Source organism: Macrotis lagotis, chromosome X, assembly GCF_037893015.1.
Source record: "Macrotis lagotis isolate mMagLag1 chromosome X, bilby.v1.9.chrom.fasta, whole genome shotgun sequence".
Lineage (NCBI taxonomy): Eukaryota > Metazoa > Chordata > Mammalia > Peramelemorphia > Peramelidae > Macrotis > Macrotis lagotis.
Window position 1 is genome coordinate 433,963,817 of NC_133666.1, and position 21,120 is coordinate 433,984,936.

Below are 21,120 nucleotides of genomic sequence, written 5' to 3' on the forward strand. Positions count from 1 at the left end.
TGTTTGATTTCCTGGTTTATCTCTTGGCCTCATATCTCTCTACTCCTCTCAATTTACCTCCACATATTTGCCAAAATAATTTTCCTAAAATACAATCTGATCATGTCACTCCCCACCTCAACAAAATGTCAGCGGTTTCCAATTTTCCTAAAATGGACAATATTTTGCTTAGCACTTAAAGTCCTTTGGAATTTAGCCCCTTCTTTTCAATTTTCTTACACATGCTCCATGATAGGTACTTTTCAGTGCATTTAGAATGGGCTTATGTGCCATTCCTTGATGAGAGCATTTCAACTACTGATTTTATTTATTTATGTTAAATGTTTCCCAATTACATTTTAATCTAGTTCTGTCTTCATACTCAGGAGTATTTGACATCTCCATAAACCACTTCCTTTTTATTCACTGGAATACTCCCTTTCTTCATTGTCTGACTTTCCTGGCTTCATTCAAGATTCAACTCACTTCCCTTCTGTAAGAGATATTTCTGGGTACTCCTAATACTGTGACTTCTTTCTGAAATGGCTTTGCATCTGCTCTATGTATAATTTACATATACAGATTTATTTGAATTTTGCCTCCCTTATTATAATCTTTGCTTCCTAAGGGAAAAATCTTTATTTTTCACCTTTCTTTCTTTCTATCCCCAGAATTTAGCATAGGACCTGACAAATAATAAATATTTAACATATATTTATTGACTAAATGACTAAATTTTTAAAATGTATATTCCCTAAAACTCTGATATGCTGGAGTAATGAGTCAGAGAGTACAAGATGAGCCTGCATTCCTTCTATGGAACCAGACTTTCACAGCATAAGAACCTGGTATGCCTCAGTCTAAATTAGGCTCCTTAGTGGGAGAGGGTATCCTTCCCATTGGACTCAGGTTCTCAATCCAACTTAATACAGAATAGATGGCCTCTCCCTCTTTTTATGGAAAAGGTGAAAATGAAACAGTAACCTTTCTTCCAAAAGCGGTCCAAGTGGTCCACTATTGTATTTGTTGTTGCTTTTGTTATTGTTCAAGTATTTTTCAGTTGTGTCCTTTTAGGATTTTCTTTGAAAAAATACTGGGATCATTTGCCTTTTTTCTTCCATTTATTTTACAGATGAGGAAACTGAGACAAAAAAGGTTAATGGACTTGTCAAAGGATAAAGAGCTACTATCTGAAGCTAGATTGAACTCAATGCTTCCTTTCTCAGAGTTGGATAGCAACATACCCCTGTCAATTAACAAATCAATCAATCAGAATTTGCCAGTCACCATGCACAAGTCACCTAGGATGATTAATAAATCGAGTACTGGACTTTCTGGCTTCAGATCTAGCCTCAGATATATACTACTTGTGTGATGCTGGACAAGTTACTTATCCTTGTTTGTCTCAGTTCCTAATCTGTAAAATGAGTTGGAGAAGGAGATGACAAAGCACTCCTATATCTTTGCCAAGAAAACCCGAAATAGGTTTTGAAAAGTCAAATGGACTAAAACAACTGAACAACTATTGTAATTATGAGATAATTAAATAGAACCATGATAGAGGGCTTGATTTGGACTCACAAAAACCTGAGTTAAAATTTGGCCTCAGATAATAATTGCTATATGAGCCTAGACAAGTCACTGAATCTCTCAACCTCAGTTTCCTCATCTGTAAAGTAGAAAAAAATTCGAGCACCTTTATCAAAAGGTTGTGGTGATAATAAAACAACATCATATTTGTAAAATGCATTATAAATACTAGGGGTCTTCCTTTCCCCTTTCTGAAAAGTAGTCAAATGTTTAGCCAACAAGTAAAAATTATATCCCCCTATACTATTATTATTTAAAAGAATAGATAGAAATAATTCTAACCTAGTATCCTCTCCTTTTGAGAAAGAAGCTCAAGCTTCTGGTCTCAACCACTTGCTTCATTTCCTGGTAGGAAATAAAGTCTCCCTTGAAGAAGACACTAGATGTCTATTCTTCTTTCCTTTGAGCCACAAAACAACAAAAATAACACTCTCGTGTTACATGTGAGGGACAGTCTGGCTACTCATGATTAGCTCTAGCTTTATTTCTTCATCCCAACTGAGAGGAAACAAGTGTACTTATAAAACATAGTACCTCTAGAATAAGCATTTCACTTTTCATCTCTCTGGGTCCCAGAGGTATTGGATTCCTCATAGTTTTAAGTAAGTAAGTCTCAGGATATCTATAAAGATGTGCTTGGGATATCTAGAAACACATGCTGAACAAAGGGTCTTACTAAATTTCTGATTTACATTAGTGACCTTTTCCTGAACTGAGCCAACAGTATGCCCTTATTTGTCTTTGTGTTTTACTGCCCCTTCATGCTATATCAGTACTGTCAAACTAAATAGAAATTAGTCTATGAAAGTATACATATGGATCCCTGAAGTAGCATTTTGAGTTAGAAAAACACATAATAACATTATCTGTGTCCTATATGATTTTATTTATTTATGTTAAATGTTTCCCAATTACATTTTAATCTAGTTCAACAAACATTTATTAAGTGCTGACTATTTGTCAGCCACCACTGTGTGTACTATACAGTGGTTTATGGAGATGTCACACACAGTGGTGGCTGGCAAATAGTCAGCACTTAATAAATGTTTGTTGAATCAATTTAACCATTTTATAAGATTCAATTTCTGAGCCATTTCCTAAACAAAGTACACAATTTCAGAGAAAAAGTACACCTCTGGGTTGATTCTGTGAGGTCCACTACCCACATTAGACTCTTAATGTTAGAGGATCCCCTAAAGAATTACCCAGTCATCAGGTTACAGAATTTTATCAGGACTTCCCTATTTTAAAGTCATTGGTTGTAAAAAAATGATAGCAAATTAATTTCTGATGTATACATACATATAATTCCATATGCATATGCATACATGTATATGTGTTGCTGATTTGCAAAAATGTTGGTCATAAACATAAGTTGATTAAATACAGGCTTTGTTTTAGGATTTTTTTGTATTCTGTTTGTTTTAGGATATCACCTTTTTATTGATCTTTGGAATTTGGGAAACAGATTTGGCTAATCTGCTTAATTGCAAATAGGAAGAAATATTTTTACACTAGATATAATGAAGAAAAATGGTATTAATTACTCTCTTAAATCAATAATCATTTGACTAGAAATTGATTTACTTCCTTATTTATCAGAGATATTTATTTAAAATTTTTAAACTAATAATCTTTAAAATAAAACTTATGCACTGATAGGAAGCATAGGGTATGTAAACTTTTAAATTGCACTGATTATGTGTTTGTTTAGATACCATAGATAATTCTGCATTGATGATTACTAGAAGCTGATAGGCAAAATTAATTTTTTGTGGAGCTGGGAACTAGACATTGATACCATTGTACAGAGAGCTCCCAATGGGAAAATACCTCTATAAATTCATTCTGGCATCTTCTCTGAAATTTATGATCTCAGAGAATTTCTGGAAGTACTGAGAAGTAAGCTGACTTGCCCAGAATCTCATAAGAACTAGATGTTTATGATACAACTTGAATTCAGTCCTCTTAATTCCAAAATCAGATTCTTATACATTATGCCAAACTGCCACTTTACTAAAATTTTCATTTAACTTTTATTCCATTGAAAAAATTTCTGTATATTTTATCATTTAGAATTCAAAAACTTTTTTGAATCCAATACTATTATATTCTTTACATTGTTTTTAAGCTGTGATTTCTAGAACAAAAGCCAATGTCAAGGGGAAAAATAGTTCTACCAGTTTCATGATTAATGTATTTGGGCTTCTGGAAAATAATTTAAACCCAAATAAAATTGTTACTTTAAATATGAAAACAGCTTCCTCCTACTTATTCTTTCTTTTAAATTAGTGAGGATATTTTTGCTACTGAATTATGAGACTCAACACCTTGGTATTCCTATAGTCCTGGAATTTAGGCCCTCTATAATAATTTCTCTCCTGGATATGAATTCTTTTCAGTATGGTGGTTCAAGTAGAACATGTAGCTGCTTGAACATTAGCCAGTCAATAAATATTTATTTTGCCTACTATGTGTCAAGGGATTCAAAAAGAAGCAAAAAACAGTCCCTGCTCTTGAGAAACTCACAAATGGTAGAGAAAAACAAGCAAATATACATATATATATATATATATATATATATATATATATGCTAATATGGGATAATAGGAAGAAATTAAAAGGAGGAAAGCATTAGAATTAAGGAAAGTTGGAAAATGTTTCTGATAGAAGATGGTTTTCAAATATTTTTTTAGGTTTTTTTTTTTTTTGCAAGGCTATGGGGTTAAGTGGCTTGCCCAAGGCCACACAGCTAGGTAATTATTAAGTGTCTGAGGCCAGATTTGAACTCAGGTATTCCTGACTCCAGGGCCGGTGTTCTATCCACCACACCACCTAGCTACCCCAATGGTTTTTCAAATATTAAAGAACTCTATGAATATTTAAGTTTCATATGAGTTAATTATTGCTGCTTAAATCATTTACATCCTAGTTAGTATTAAAAGATAAAAAATAAGCAAACATTTAAATCCCTTTGAACTCTTCATTCTATAACTTTCTATATGAATTAATTATATCAATAACAAAATAATCAGAAATCATATGATTATAGCAATAGATGCTGAAGAATCTTTTTTTTCAAAATACAGAACCAATTCCTACTAAAAACACTAGAGAGTGTAGGAATAGATTGTTTCTTAGAATAATAAGCAGTATCTATCTGAAACCATCAATAAGTATTATATACAATGGGGATAGGCTAGTGGCATTCCCAATAAGATCAGGGATGAAACAAGGATGCCCACTATCACCATCAAATTGTATTAGAAATGCTAGCTTCTGCAAAAAAGAGAATAAAAAGAAATGGATGGGATTAGAATTGGGAAGGAAGAGACAAAACTCTCACTCTTTGCAGATGATATGAATGTATACTGAGCAAATCCAAAAAAATCATCTAAAAAACTACTAGAAATAATTAGCAACTCTAGTAAAGTTACAGGATATAAAATAAATCCTCATAAGGCCTCAACATTTCTATAGATGACTAGCAAGATACAGCAGAAAGACCTAGAAAGAGAAACCCCATTCAAAGTCAATATAAAATACCTGGGAGTCTATCTGCCAAGGCCAACTCAAAAACTTTTTTGAAATCAGATTTAAATAACTGGGCAAACATCAATTGCTCATGGATGGATAGAACTAATATAATAAAAATGACAATTCTACCAAAATTAAACTACTTATTTATTGCCCTACCAATCAAAATTCCAAAAAATTACTTAAATGAGTTAGAAAAAGTTGTAAGTAAATTCATATGGAGAATTAAAAATTCAAGAATTTCCAGGGATTCAATGAAAAAAAGTGAAAAAGAAGGGGGCTTAGCTTCACATCTAAAATTATATTTTAAAGCATCAGTCATCAAAACAGTGGAACAGATTAGATGCAATAGCAAGAAATGGTTATAGTAATCTGCTGTTTGATAAACGCAAAGAGTCCAGCTATTGGTATGAAAATTCTTTGATAAAAATTGCTGGGAAAATTAGAAGTTAGTATGGAAAAAACTTAGATTAGACCAACACCTCACACCTTATACCAAGACAAGATCAAAATGGATACAAGATTTAAAGATAAAAAAATATTATAAGTAAACTAGAAGATCAAGGAGTAGTTTATCTGTCAGATCTATGGAAAGAGAAGCAGTTTATGACCAAGGAAGCGATGGAGAACATCATTAAAAAATAAACTAGATAATTTTGATTACATTAAATTAAAAATCTTTTACACAGATAAAACCCCTATAACCAAGATCAAAAGAAATGTAGTAAATTGGAAAAAAAATTACAACTAGTACTTCTGACAAAGGATTTATTTCTAAAATATATAGAGAGAGAACTGAGTCAAATTTTCCAAAAAAAAAAAGCCATTCTCCAGTTGATAAATGGTCAAAGGATATGCAAAGGCAATTTCCAGATGAGGAAATCAAAGCGATCCGTAGTCATATGAAAAATTGCCCTAAATCATTAAGCATTAGAGAAATGCAAATTAAAAATCTCTGAGGTACCATCTCACATCTCTCAGACTAGCCAATATGACCAGAACGGACAATGATCAATGTGGGAAGGGACATGGGAAATCTGGGACACTAATACATTTTTGGTGGAGCTGTGAACTCATTTAAACTTTCTGGAGAGCAATTTAGAATTACACACAAAGGGCAATAAAATGTGTATATCCTTTGATCCAACAATGCCACTACTAGGTCTATACCCTGAAGAGATTATGAAGAAGGGTAAAACATCACTTGTACAAAAATATTCATAGCAACCCTGCTTGTGGTAGCAAAGTATTGGAAATTAAGTAGATGTCCTTCAATGGGGGATTGGCTTAACAAACTGTGGTATATGTATGTCATGGAACATTACTGTTTTATTAGAAACCAGGAGGGATGAAAATTCAAGGAAGCCTGGAAGAATTTGTATGACCTGATGCTGATCAAGATGAGCAGAACCGCAAAATCATTGTTCACCCTAACAGCAACATGGGGGTGATGATCAAACTTGATGGACTTGCTCATTCCATCAATTCAACAATCAGTGATAATCTTGGGCTATCTGAAATGGAGAATATCATCCGAATACAGAGAAAGAATTATGGAGTTTAAACAAAGACCAAAGACTTTATTTTAGAAAAAGAAACTTATCTTATTATGTAATTTTGCTCTCTTATACTTTATTTTTCTTCCTTAAGGATACGATTTCTCTCTCATCACATTCAACATAGATCATTGTATACCATGGAAAGAATATAAATACTAACAGAATGCCTTTTGTCGAGAGTGGGGGGAGGGAAGCAAGATTAGGAGGGAAATTGTAAAACTCAAAATAAATAAAATCTTTCTAAAAAATATCCTGAAACATTCTTCAAAAATTCATTGACTCAGGAGACTGAGCATTCAGATTGTTAATTTCACTTCCTCTTAATATGTGAAGAAAAAGAGACATAAGAAGTAGTTTGGGGAAGGCAGGAAGGTGGAAGTTCATAAAATGGTTGTCTGGTGAATCACAAATGATTTAAAAAAGCAAGGGAGATTTACTTTATCTAAACTATTGGGGACTTAACATATTGTAAGATCAGAAGCTGAGTTGATGAAGGTGAGGATGGGTTCATTTGAACATGAACTTGAATTGTCCTTCATGTTTTTTGGTGATTGCTTAGTGAGAAGCACTGCTTTTTCCTGGTAGTTAAAATAAACTACTTATGTACTCATCAAGAAGCTAAAGTGAGGGGCGGCTAGGTGGCACAGTGGATAAAGCACCAGCCTTGGAGTCAGGAGTACCTGGGTTCCAAACCGGTCTCAGACACTTAATAATTACCTAGCTGTGTGGCCTTGGGAAAGCCACTTAACCCCATTTGCCTTGTAAAAAAAAAAAAAAAGATAAAGTGAGTATGTATGTTCCATGTCCCTAAGAACTATAATTTGAAGGTAAATGAAGTTAACTATCTTGAGGATAATCTTTTTATTGGGTCTTCAAAGCTGATAATATAAAACTCTTCTAATTTGTACTAAGGACTTTCTTCAGAAATGAGATTACTTTCAAAATAGAGAAATATTCCCTTCTAAAAAGAACAATTCATGGGGCAGCTAGGTGGATAGAGCACTGGCCCTGGAGTCAGGAGGACCTGAGTTCAAATCTGGTGTCAGATATTTTATAATTGCCTAGCTGTGTGACTTTGGGCAAGTATGATTAAGGTGTCAAATAGCATAAGAGGAGGGGCTACCCATATTGATGAGATCATGTATTCATCTAAATTTCTCGTTTTCTCATGTTTATAGATGTATTTCTTAGAATTAGGCTCTATTTGTTTCAGTTTTTCATGCTTTAGTTCCTAAACTAAACCCTTCAATACTCGAAATTTGATCTTCATTCTTTTTTGTTCTACTATTGGAAGTAAATTGCTGAAGGATTGAACTCTATCAGGTCCAACCCAGAATACCACCCTTATGATAATTTATTCATCTTGTATATTTATTCTAAGAAAAGTAATTTCAATTCAACAAACATTAACTACTCATAATATGAGAGGTTCTATATAGTACAAACTGAAAAACTGAGATGTACATAATAAAATCAGGTAAATAGAGTCAGGAAACTTTCATTAAGAGTTTACTTCAGGCACTTTGTTGTGCACATTAACATTTTATATATTATAAACTCAGATAAATTGTCAATCTGATATACTAATCTTTGCTAAACTGAAAATGAACTTCTCCCAAAGATATATTTTAAGCCAAGAAACAGAGGAGACAAGGGATTAATCACACCTTTAGTAGCTTTTAAATCAGTCACAAAGAAGGCCACATAGACGTGCTGACAAAGGATTAGAAAAAATGCTAAAGCTGCCCTAATTAAATTTCATATGATTAGTTGATTATCCTGTCCAGTAGAATTAACCATTATATTTCAGTAGCAGTAGCTTCAGTTATTTCCTTCCTGACCTCTTCAGTTTCTCTTGTCTTGTTGTTTATGTCCAATTTTATAATTTCATTGCTATAGCAAACTTCCACCTGAAGGTTCTCTATGTCAGAACAGATCAACAATCTATTTGTATATTTTTTTAGGTTTTTTTTTTTGCAAGGCAAATGGGGTTAAGTGGCTTGCCCAAGGCCACACAGCTATGTAATTATTAAGTGTCTGAGACCACATTTGAACCCAGGTACTCCTGACTTCAAGGCCAGTTCTTTATCTACTATGCCACAAAGCCTCCCCTAATCTATTTATAATAGATGGTTAAATTCAATATAATTTGTAATGGAGCATGCACAGGGCTCTGAGAAGTGATATAAACTGCCTTGATTCACACAGCTAATACTTGAATCCAAGTCTGTCTAATTCCAAGGTCAGCTCTAATCTAGTAGGCATACTGCATTAATCACTTGGTAACCTTATATCTATTGCCAAGCTATTTATTTGTAATTTTATCATTATTAATAGCAACCATCTTTGGTCATTGTCAAAAAATAAGCAGTTATATTGCTCTTCTTATTAACCTTGAATGATACATGGACAAAATGAAGTTCCCAAGTCACAGTTGAATGTTGTCAATGACTATGCTTCAAAGGTAACTACTAGTGATGAAATATGACTTGGCAACTATTCTTGGGATGAGAGTAGAGGCTGCACACAAATTCCATCAAGTATGCAATAACTAATTTTCAAATTAGCAAAGATTAAATATGTAATAAATACAAATTGGGAAATATTTCTTATTATTCAGTGAATATGTAAAGTTATGTAATTAGATAAGGTGGAATGAAATATTTCAGAAATAAAAGAAAAATATTGTTATCTGCAGAGAAAATGAAAAGTAAAATAATTCATGTCTTTTTAGGCTCTTTTATTCAATGGCATTCATCTATTTCTTTGTAATGATTTATTATAAATTATACACAATTTACATTTATAATTATACATAATTTATATATAATTACTATATATTATACATAAACATAATATATTCTACATAATAATTGATAAATGCATATAATGTTTGCATTAATACATATTAAAATTACTAATCTATTACTTATATTAAACAAGATAATTTTAGTGCACAAAATTTCATAAAAGATCTCAGTATTCCTCTGACTCTCATCAGAATTCCTTGTTCACTTATGTACATTCAATTTTCCTTTCATGGTTATATGAGTACAAATCAGTTCTTATGGTTCTATATTTTTTAATTTTTGCTTTATTTATATATTTCTCATATTTCTTTTTCTCCCTATTTCATTGAATGTCCACCTTTTACCTTGAATGAGTATGTTCAGTTTTGCTGGGGAGTTGATTATTGGTTGCAATGCAAGCTCTTTTGCCTTCTGGAATATCATATTCCAAGCCCTATGATCCCTTAATATCGAAACTGCTAAATCTTGTGTTATCCTGATCATAGCTCACTGCTAGGAATATTTTGTCCTTGCCTTGAAAGTTCTCAAATATTCCTGGCAGTTTACATTTTGGCATCTCTTTCAAGAAGTAATCGGTGGATTCTTTCAATTTCTATTTTACCCTCTGCTTCTAAAATATCAGGCAAGTTTTCCATAATAATTTCTTGAAAAATGACGTCTAGGTTAGTCATGGTTTTCAAGTAGACCAATAATTTTTAAATTATCTCTTCTTAATCTGTGTTGTAGGGCAGATATTTTTCCAATGAGATGTTTCACATTTTCTTCTAGTTTTTCATTCTTTTATTTTTGTTTTATTGTTTATTGATTTCTCACAGAGTCATGAGTTTTCCCTAACTCTATTCTATATTTTAAGCAATAATTTTCTTCAGAGAGCTTCTAAATCTCCTTTTACACTTATTTGATCAATTCTGCTTTTTAAGGCATTCTTCCCCTCATTGACCTTTTAGGCCACTTTTTCCATTTGACCCATACTGGTTTTTAAGATCTTATATTCATCAGTATTCTTTGTAGTTCCTTAACCAAGCTCCTGACTCAGTTTTCATGATTTTCCCCACATTGTCCTCATTTCTCTTCCTGATTTTTCCTCTATCTCCCTTACTTGATTTTCATAAACATTTTGAGCTCTTCCATGGCCTGAGATAAATTCACATTTTTATTGGAGGCTTTGGATGCAGAAGCTTTGACTCAGTTATGTTCTGAATGTGTATTTTGATCCTCCACATGACCAAAGTAATTACCTATGGTAGAATTTTTTCTTCGCTTGTTTGCTCATTTCCCCAGTCTATATCTTGATTTTAACTCTTTGTTAAGGTGGGACTGCTTCCAGGGTAGAGAATGCACTGTTTCATGTTTTGAAGGTTTTTCAACTGTTTTTAGAGAGGCACCTCCAGAGACCTATAAGTTTTCAATTCCTCCATGGTCTTATGAGAAACTATGACCACTCTCCTAGCTTATGCTCTAGTCTATGGATGATCACAAGCAGTCCCCGCTGCCCTGGAACTGTAAGGAAAGTCCTTGCTTCCTGTCAGACATTAAGTTCTGTTTTGCTTCTACTCCTTTTCCTGATGGAACCCCAGACTTCAACCCAGAACTGAGTATGGGCAAAGCAACAGGGTCCTGTCTCAAGACTGCAAAGAGACCTCTGCAATCTTCCCCCAACCCTCTTATGGTCTTTGCACTAAGCATTCTGGAAGAAGCTACTGGGTGACTCCCAAGGTCTACTCCTGGTTCCTGGGACCAGGTCTGCTCTACTCAGGTCTATGTTGGACTGGGCTCTCCCTCCACCCTGGTGCCACAGACTTTCCCTGTTGACTTTCCAAGCTATCCTTGACAATCCCTCGGTTGAATTGTCTGGAAACCTGCTATCACTGACTGAAGTGCCCCATAGTCTGTTTCTGACAGGCTGGATCAGTTCACTTAGAGATGGCCTAGGCTGCATTGCAGGTCCTTTCTAAATCTTCACCCAGTTCTTGCAAACTTGTCTTGGGCTGGAAATTTCTTTCACTCATTTGTTATTGGGGTTTTTTTTTCTGTGAGTTCTGCCACTAAAGAATTTGGTTATAATCATTATTTAAAGATATTTGCAGTTGTTTGGAGGAGAGCTCAGATGAATCTCTATTTTGACTCTGCCATCTTGACTCCACCCTCTATTCTCATATTTCTTTATATTCCTCATATTTGTGGAATAAATTAATAAATTATAATTTTTATATAATTGTAATTAAAATCATATTATAATACAATTCCATAATACTACAATATATTCATCAAGTATAAGGAATATAAGGAAATGTAATTACAGTATATGTACACATATATATATATAGAAATACTATATACAAATGTGTATTTATATATGCATATACTGGAAACTTATTCATGTTTTTATCTTAATAATAGGGTAGCATTATATTGTATTAAGTAAATTTTCCTCCCCCCTTATTCTGCCCCCTCCTTTCAATTGAAAAAAATTTTAAAAAACATACTTGTAACACATATATATCATCAAACAAAAGAAATATTCACAAATATTATTTTTGAAAATATGTTTCATTATGCTCCTTGGGTTCATCATAACTCTGTCAAGAGGTATATAGTATCCTTCATTTTCAATCCTCTAAAGAAGTACTCAGTCATTATTACACTAATTATAATCATTGAGCCTTTCAAAGATTAACCAATGATCTTGAACTGATGTAGTCCTTCTATTGAAGTCTTTGTTTATCAGTAATTCTCCAAAAAAGAAACAAAGGTATGTTCAGTTTCAATTTCTAATATCCAATCCATTTCATTATTAAAAAAGAGAGGGGAAAAAAACTTTTGCTATAAAATTCAGACATTCTTTGTTTCCTAAGAGCTACCGTCCTACATCAAGCAAACTAAAAAAAAGAATACTATTTTTTTCATCTCTTCAATTATCTTACTATTGCTGAAAACCAAGAACTAACTATAATTCTTTGACTTCTATCTATACAAGTATTTAATAGTGAAGAGAAGATTGACTTTGGAATCAGGAAGGACTGAACGCAATCCTTACTTTAACTCATATTGTCTGAATGATCCAGAACAAGTCACCTAAACTCTCACTGCCGTAGGTAACTCTTCTGGACATCAGGTTAAGAAGGAATTGCTGATCTGCACAGGCATGATCCCACACTATGAGTTCCACAAAACGAAGACAAAGGTTCTTTTGTCCATAGTTAGCTCCATGGTAATATATATATATATATATATATATATATATATATATATATATATATATATATATATATATATATATATACAGAGAGAGAGAGAGAGAGAGAGAGAGAGAGAGAGAGAGAGAGAGAGAGAAACCATGAAATACTTTTCTTTCTATATTGGTTGGAATTGTATATAGGGATGACAGTGTATATTACATATAGGTTTTCATATATGTCAACAATTGGACAAACCTTTACAAAGCACCAAATACATGCCAGGAAATTTGTGACTTTCCTCAATAAACTGTTGAGTGTATTTTTGTGTGTGAGTTAAGTCTTGGTAACATAAAAAGCTAATAATGGCAAAGAAGCAGTTAGGTGGCACATGTAGAGAATACCTAGCCACCCCAGGGATTAGAATTAAGGGATATTCCTAAGAGATAATTTTTATAAAGTGCTCATCAGATTCTGAAGGGTTCTTGGTTTGTGTGTGTGTGTGTTTGTGTGTGTGTGTGTGTGTGTTTTGTTTTGTTAAGTTTTGTTTTTCTTCCTCTGGATGGGTATGTCTCAATTCCATAATACTAACAAAAATGTTTTCTAAAGGAAATACAATATCTCTCTTGAGACACACTGGCATTTAAATATCTCACTTCTCCGAGTTTTGGGTTATAAGAGAACACTCAGAATTTTTTGTCAATCAGCAAGCATTTTTAAGCTTTTACTATGTCAGGGACTGCAATAGATGTTGAGGGATAAAAAGAAAGGCAAAAAATGATTAAATGTTGGAGGCCTGAGATTATTATGTTTAACTAGACATTCATTGATTCCACTTTAAAAAAGCTAACCACAATTTTCAGCAAGTTTCCTTTACTAATTTTAAAAAATTAATCAAAATTTGTCAAATTATCAAATTATCAAAATAGAAGGAGAAATAGATTCAAATATTGCCTTATACCCTTATTAGCTGTTTGACCCTAGACAAATAGCTTAGCCTCTCTGATCCCAGAGTTCTGCCCCCAAGTAAAACAGAAATAACAACAGGTTCTATTTACCAGGATTATTTTTAAGGATAAAATGAATTACTATATGCAATTTCACAAATCTCAAAATACTGTAAGCAATCACTGTTATTATACCTTGAATTTAGGAAACACCCATTTATTCCCCCCCTCCTCAATTTCAAAGCATTCTCACTTTGTCTGACTTCTAAAATGTAGAGTCACATAATTCTTCCTCCAATAAATGAATATCTGTCCTAGCTACCTCCCAGCAACTTGGAAAAAGCACATTTTAAAAGTCTGAAAAAGTATGCAGTGCCATAAAAAGGCAAAGTATTATGTGGAGCATTTAAGGGGACCTTCTATGTTTAATAATAGCCTTCCAAATAGGGTCAACATTTTCACTGAGTCTAAATTGAGAATCATATTCATTCCAGGGCCTCCAGCAAAAACTCTAACTCAGATCAACTTCCCAGGAATGGAGTCTGACAGACCAGAAGTTAGAAGGAGGCAATTTATGTTCAGTCATAAACAAACGTGATAATCCCTAACTCTCCTTAGTCTGACATATAAGCTCTTCCACCTGACACCTAGGCTTATTTTATACTACTCTGCTCCACATCCTGTCAATCAGCACCACCACCCCCTTTCTAGAGAGGAGGTTAACAGTCAACAGGGGAAAAATTAAGGCTTAGGAAAGAATTCTTCTGAGGAAATAGGATATCATCCTACTTGTGATTCAAGAGAGCAAATGGGATGCCATACCAAGTCAACCCACAGTTGACAGGACAACCCTATCCACAAAACCAGAAAGGGAGCAAGAAGGGAGTTTATAGCAATAGCTCCAAAGCCAACAAAGGCAGCTGCAAATTTCAGGCTGGACAGACTCAAAGAAGTAGATACTGGTGGCATGACCAGTTGTTTCAAGTGATTTTATTAGCTCTTGACAGCTTCCTATTATGGTGACAGGTTGTTAAGCATGGCCCTTCTTTGTTCCACCACATCATGGTCACTGTAGCATGATGAAATTCAGTAAACTAGACTATGTGCTATTGCTTGTTCATATCTTGCACTTTTTCTACCATTATTCCCTATGCCTTGCATGTCTTCTCCCTATCTTCTGAAATATGATTGATCCTTTCAATCCAGTTTAAATGAGAACTCCTCCATCATGCTGCCACAAATGTTCCCAGTTAAAATTTACCTTTTTACCTCAAACTTTGCAAAAACACTTTATCCTCCTCTTTTGTTCTTTCCATATTCAATTGTGGAAATTCTTCTTCTATCAATTCTACAATTGTTCTTCTATCTACATTGCATAGTGTTGTGTATCACAAATATTTAATCAATCAACAATTGATCAATAAATTATGAGCCAGGCACTTTTCTAAGTATCTGGGATACCAAATGTGCAAAAGACAAGCCCTGCCCTCAATGAGCTTATCATCAAATGAGGGAGACAATATACAAATGAAAAAAGCAATGATGACACTATATGTAGGACAAATAGAAAATAACTAGAAAGATATAAAGAGGGGTAAGGAAAGGCTTTCTATAGATGGTAATATTTTAATTGGGAACTAAAGAATACCTGGGAGGTCAGTAGTTAGAACAGAGGACAGCCAGTCAGAGAAAAATGACCACTCAAAAACTGGAGTGTTTTGTTAATGGAACAGGCAGGAGTCTAGTGTCACTAGATCAAAGAGAAAAATTCTGGGAGTAAGGTCTAAGAAACGAGAAAATGTAGAAGAGGATTAAGTTGTGAGGGGCTTTCAATGCCCCTCATTTTGTATTTTTGTATTTTCTTCTAATAGCAGTGGGAAGCAGTAAAGTTTATTGAGTGGGGGACCAGATCTGCACATTTGAGGAAAATCACTTTGGTGTCCGAACAGATAATTTATTGGAATTGAAAGAGTCTTCAGGCAGACCCATTAGCAGACTACTGTGATGATAATGGAACCAGGTGATGAAAGCCTACACTACAGAAGGAGCAGGGCCAGAGGATAGAAGGGGACACATTGGAGGGAATGCTGTAAAAGTGAAATCAACATGTCATAACAATAATTTGGATATGAAGAGTAAGAGATAATGAGGAACCCAGAATGATTCCTAGGTAGTGAGACTTGAGAAGATGGTATTTCCCTCTACAGTAATAGAAAATGTAGGAGTGTGAAATATTTAGTGGATAAAATGAGTTCTGTTTTAGATTTCTTGAATTTAGGATGTCTATCAGGCATCAAGTTTGAGATGTCTGAAAGACAGTTGGAAATGCAGCACTAGGGGTTAGTAGGGGGATTGGGGTAGGAAAGGTAGATTTGAGAATTATCAGCATAGAGATAATATTTAAATCTATGTCATCTGATGAGATCACCAAGTGAAATACTTTAGAGATAAAAGAGAAGGCCAGGATAGAGCCCTGAGGGACATTGAAGGTCAGAGTTCCAATCTGGAGGATTATCCATCAAAGGAGACAAAAAAAGTAGTAGTCAGATTCTCCTTTCCCAATTTAAGCTCCAGGATGATATAGACCATGTAACAACTATCCTTGTGAGTGTTGACTAGCTGACACAGTGGATAGAGCACTGGTCCTGGAGTCAGGAGTACCTGAATTCAAATTTGGATTCAGATACATAGTAATTGGCTTGCTGTGTGGTCTTGCGCAAGTCATTTAATGCCACAGATTTGTAAAAAAAAAAAAAAAAAAAAAAAAAAAAAAGAGTAAGTTTAAAGAGCTAAGATATTGAAGAATTGTGGTTGTTTGTGTCTGGGTTTGCCATTTCCTTCTATGGTTTAGTGAGCCTTAGTAATAAGGAAAGTTGATGAATGCTACTTTGTCAATCAGATCTCTATATTCATTAATACTGGATTTCAAAATTGCTTTGTCATAGGCTGTCAATTATTGTTTCTATGGATCTTTCAGGTATGAGGTATTTAAAGGTTCTTTTGAAAATATAAGTATTAATGAATGACACAGATGAGGTGGAGATTAGCTAATGTTTATCCATTTGTTTCTTGATGCTCAGAGAAATTTAGCATTCATTTAACAACTAAATATTGTTGTGGGGGGGGGGGGACTATGCATCAAACGGAAAGAATTCTCTCCACATCATACACATCCAACCCTAAATAGTTCATTCTTCTCTTAGCTAGCCATAATTTTCTGAAAATCTTTCTCTGTGTCAAGCCTAAATCTAATTCTCTGAGTTGTCTACCATAAGACAGGCAATAAGAATTTATTAAGCCTTTTTCTATGCTAAAAGACAATCCCCACCTCTCAAAGAGCTAAAATTTAATGGGGGGGATAACATAAAAGAAACCTTTGGCAAATAAAATACAGTCTAAATTTTAGCTAATCTTTAGAATGAAAGCACTAAGATTAAGGGAATAACCTTCTTCAACTTCCAAGACTATATTAATCTGTAATTGTGCTGAAAATATTAATATTCTGAAGGAGAATGATCCAAGCATATTTTCCATTCCTCAAAGGGCAGTGTGTTGGCAAATTAGTGTAAACTGCTTCATTCATTGAATATTATTTTTAGTTCAAATGCACTTATGCAATACTTTAAAAATAGTTCAGCAGAAATTGGAGAAAAATGTGGTGAGGTGTTATGTTCTGAGTGAATAAATGGATTTAGAATGGAATATTGCCAAAACAAAGGAAAAGTTAAGTTCCTGCCCTTGGGGAAGTTACAGTTATAGTTTTTTTTAAGAGGAATGCTGTAAAATGTAAACTCTTTGAAGGAAATCACAATTATCATTTTTTTTATCTCCAGCCCTTAGCACAACTTCTGCTTACATAGTCTATTTAAGCAATGCTTAAATAAATTAAGCAAAACTAAATTTTCTAGTGAGAAATTTTTCCTATCTTTCTTCATAATTTCCCTGAAAATAAAATCTTTCTCCCTAGCAAAAGGTAAAGTAGAAATAACATTGACTCTATTTGAATTTTGCATTGATGATGTTTGTCTTTCATTCTCAAAGAAGACCATGACATCAAGAAGGTAAGGCCAAGATAAGCACATTAATTGAATTTGCGTGAGTGCTGTGCTAAGTCACCACCTTCACTTTCTCTTCTAGAGCCACCTGGATTCAGTGACCAAATATGAATCAGAATGACTGGAGAAGTCCCTAGATGTGGCAATCAAAATTACATGACTTGCCCAAAGTCTTGTAGCTACTAAATGTCAAATGTCTGAGGTCAGACTCAAACACCAAGCCTCCTGACTCCAAGGCCAGTGCTCTATTCACTGCATCAACTAGCTACCATTAGAGGCTTATTACCTGTAAGGTATTTCATTTAACCTCCATAGATCGCAATTTCCTTATTTATAAAATTAATGGGTTGCACTGCATGGACTTTAAGGTCACTACATACAATCAGTATGAGAATGTAAAAGAAAGAACATCCAATGTTGCAGCATCCAGTTTGTGTCTATATAGGAATCTTCACCATACAATACAATAGAGACAAGTGGTCATTCTACTACCATTCCTTCGTGTTGGTCATTTCAGGCCCACTTTCTAATAATACAAGGTCCTCTAAACATGTTATTAATGACTTAATTCAAAAATTAATTTACTCTCTTTGAATAGTATATAGATCATTATTAGACTTGAGTACTAAACCATATGTCATGAGCAAGTCACTTAAATTCTGAGTGCTACAGAAATATCTCAGGGGCTACAATTCTATAGAATATTCATCTACATTTATAGACCTACCTTCCTGCAAGCCCCACTTGGTCATTTTTCAGGTCTTGGTTGACTCAGAGTGAATCTAAATAACATGTGTTTCTGTTTTGGCCAGAGACCTGGAGGGTCATCCTTTACCAGACTGATTTTTAGACTAGGTAAAAAAAAAAGAGCATTCTCTGACTTATTTCTTACCTAGTCTAAATTACAGAATGGGTGTTACTTCAGCCAAACTGAGACCTGTTAAAGATCTTATCTTAAAAAGGCCAAGCTCTACCACTGCATCTGGGGTCATAGTAACCAATATTTGGTCATTGGACCCAGATGTCTGTAGAGAAGAAAGTGAGACTGATGATTTTGCACAGCCTTCCCTCATTTACATTCAATTCCTTTACAGCATGACCCTCTTCAGGAATAAAAGTCAAACAACAATAATCACCTCCATAAGTATTCTCTATACCATTGAAATTACTAATCTAGTTCAAAAAATATAAATAAAACTTTTAAAGGTAATGAATTCCTTCCCAACTTGATACTAGTTAATAATGTGTACTAGCTACACAAGTGATAAGTTGTGGAAAGAGACATTTGAAGATGAGTTTGTAACAAAATCTACTATAAACAGAGTGATGAGTGGAACAAAAAAATAAACAATAACACAACCATTGCAAGACTCTGGGCAAGTCATATATCTCTGCTACTGTTCTCTATACAGGAGAGTCTATCTCTCATTTCTAGACCTTTACAAAAGTATCACTCATGTTTGGAATATGTTCCCTCATCTCAGCCTTTTGGAACCTCATCTTTAAGCCTTGGCTTAAAAGTCATGTCTTTCAAGAGGTCTTGTTTGATTTTCCCACTTATTAATGCCCCTGCCCAAATCACCATATGTGCATTTTGAATATATAGTACATTTTTAATGTGTATGAACATATGTGAGTTCAAATCTATCCTCAGTCTTTTCTCCCAAATCCTTCTTTTACAGAGGATTCCAAACTTTACAGATAATTCTTTATTTTCCATCATAGGCTCCATATGTTTTGTTTTCTTTTTTTCCAAAGAATATCACATGCCTGCATTGGGGTGCCTCCTGGGAAACCTTTACTTTTTTCAAATTCTTTTCATGTACTGTCTTCCATCTATTTAACTATGAAATCCTTGGGGATTTTTCTTGGTGGTTTTTTGTATTTGTATCACAAGAGATCAGCATAGTCCCAGGTACATAATGCTAAATAAATGTTTAATGACTAAGGTTTAATATAACCCTTTTGCTCCTTGCTAATCATACAAACAGTTGAAGTCAACTATTATGATTCTTCAGAGTCTTCTTGTCTAGGATTCTCAAGGTCCTTTACCATCTTCTTTATCTTATGATGTATTAAGATAGCAAGATTCTTCTTTAATCAGGGTACATAAAAATGAACAAAATACTAAAATAAGTTGAAGGCAGAGTCTAGTGGAATTATCATCACCATTCCATTAATCCATCAGATCTGGCCTTAAATCCTTAATTCAGGCATATATTAGTTAGATTTATATAAATATGTACATATACATATATGTATATATATACATATGTCTGTGCATGTATGTGTATTTATTCAGGCCACTCAAGTACAGCCTAAGGATTCATTAGCCATAGGATTTAGCAGCAACTACATTGTCTCTTACATAAAGAGAATTAATGTTCATCAAGAGCATTTCTTCTCATATATCTATAAGATATAAAGAAACAATCTGCTTTCCTGAATTTTTCGATCTTTCTAACATGAAAGGAAATACTTGGCATAATTTCCTGGAAGAACTTTCACTTATTTGGAATCACAGTAGAGATTTCAGGGGAAAATGGATGGGTAGAATATTTGTCATCAACAATTACTCAGGGGAGATAATTAAATATTAATAATAGTAAAGTCATTTAACCTGTCAGTGTGAGAAAAGTAGAGATAAGCTGTTGATCTGTATCAGTGGAGCTAAATTCCATCCCAAAAGATCTCTACATTAAAAGCTGATCAGAAAAAAAATCCATAATATAAGTATTTGTATGCTACCTATCTTTCTATCTCTTCTTCAATGAAACATAGTCTGTTACAGAGGTATGAGTGGAATAAAAAAAAAAAAAGAAACAGCACAACCATCACAGAGCCATATTAAAGTGAATATATTGACTATATAGATCAAAGTGAGAGTTTGCCTCATGCTCTCCCTGATTACTAGCTTCATTTTTCCCCAGAACACAGATTATTAATGCTTGTTATAAAAATGAATCTTTCTCATACCTGCCAGAAAATTTAAATAATGTTACACTGTATATTCCTAAAAATAAAGCAATAATTCTTTTTAAAGTTTAATCTATTATAACATGGATTATTAGATTAAAGTAGAAACAACAAATTCACAAGAGATGCAGCTTCTCTTTTGTTAAAACTTTACTGCCCTCTGGTGATCAGATTCCTAATATTCTTCATCTTTCAACACTTCTGCAGAAAATAAATCATTTGAAAGAATAGTTAATGAAGAATGCATTTTTGTCTCTTCTACTTAAATGTAATTACTTTTTCAGCTTTATTTTCTTTTCTAAATCAATATGGATCCTAAAAACAGCATATTTTTAAAAAACAGTATTCTTATTTTAAAAAAGTAATACAAAAAACCTGACAAAAATCTAAAATACTATTCAGTCTTCTTCCTTTAATTTTTTTAATTTACATTTTATTTATTTACACATTACTAAAATAGTCTTGTAAGATTAAACATAATCCCCCTGCCC